This window comes from Myotis lucifugus, unplaced genomic scaffold, assembly GCF_000147115.1.
Source record: "Myotis lucifugus unplaced genomic scaffold, Myoluc2.0 scaffold_0, whole genome shotgun sequence".
Taxonomy (NCBI): Eukaryota; Metazoa; Chordata; class Mammalia; order Chiroptera; family Vespertilionidae; genus Myotis; species Myotis lucifugus.
This window is the reverse complement of record NW_005871048.1, coordinates 5,905,759-5,906,964: the sequence shown is the minus strand read 5'-3', so window position 1 is coordinate 5,906,964 and position 1,206 is coordinate 5,905,759.

Below are 1,206 nucleotides of genomic sequence, written 5' to 3'. Positions count from 1 at the left end.
ATTCACTGAATACCAGAGAATAACCTCAGTCAGAAAAAACAATAACTGACAAATCATTAAAATTAACTAAGGAACTGTTTCACATAGTAAAATTTCACAGTTTTTTTTTCCTGGGTCCCCCAACCCCCAAAAGGAAACACTATTACTGTGCTTCTAAAATCAACTCATTATAGCTACTGAAAAATCAATCTAGTTGTCAGGGTGTTGTTAGGTTGTTGTTGTTTTTTACAGACTGTACAAAATTAATTGCATGAAGTTTCCCATCTATCTTTTTTTTATGGAATTATAATTCCATCAGCATCTATAGCCTCCTTATCTGTTAGGGAGAGAGAGAGAGAGTTAGAAACATGTGTGATACTAAACAGTTGCACTGTTTTGAAGGAACTCCCTCACAGCATATCAATTTATCTCTTTCAATATGTACCTCTAAAAAAAAAACCAATTTAAAAAATATCTTAAAATATTACTTAACCACAACATAGATCATTATATTTTTAGCTTAAATTCATGAGAGAAAATTTCATTATAAGTTTATGAAGCATCAATTATTGTTTCAAAATATATAACTAAATGCTAATAAAATATAAATTTTTACTCTATTAGACAATGTGAAATTCATTACACTATAAATATGCAAATTCAAACCTACAAGTTTGATTAAATGCTTGATTCTGAATTCATTAGTTTGTCAACCTTAAAGTTTATCATATTTGGTAGTATTCTACTTCTATGAATTTACACACACACCAAAAAACAAACAAATTAAAAATCTCAAAGCTTTTTGTTGTTGTTAACTCTCACTCGATATTTTTTCCCATTGATTTTTTTAAATATATTTTTATTGATATCAGAGAGGAAGGGAGAGAGAGAGAGAAATAGAAACCTCAATGATGAGAGAGAATCATTTATCGGCTGCCTCCTGCACGCCCCCTACTGGAGATCGACCCTGCAACCCAGGCATATGCCCTTGACTAGAATCAACCTGGGACCCTTCAGTCCGCAGGCTGATGCTCTATCACTGAGCCAAACAATGGGCTAGAGCCCATCAATTTTTAGAGAGAGTGGAAGGGAGCGTGAGAGACAGAGAGTGAGAAACATCAATGTGAAAGAGACACCTCAGTTGGTTGCCTCCCACATGCCCCTGTGGGCTGGGATGGAGCCTGCAACAGAGGTAAGTGCCCTTGACCCAAATCAAATGCATGGCCA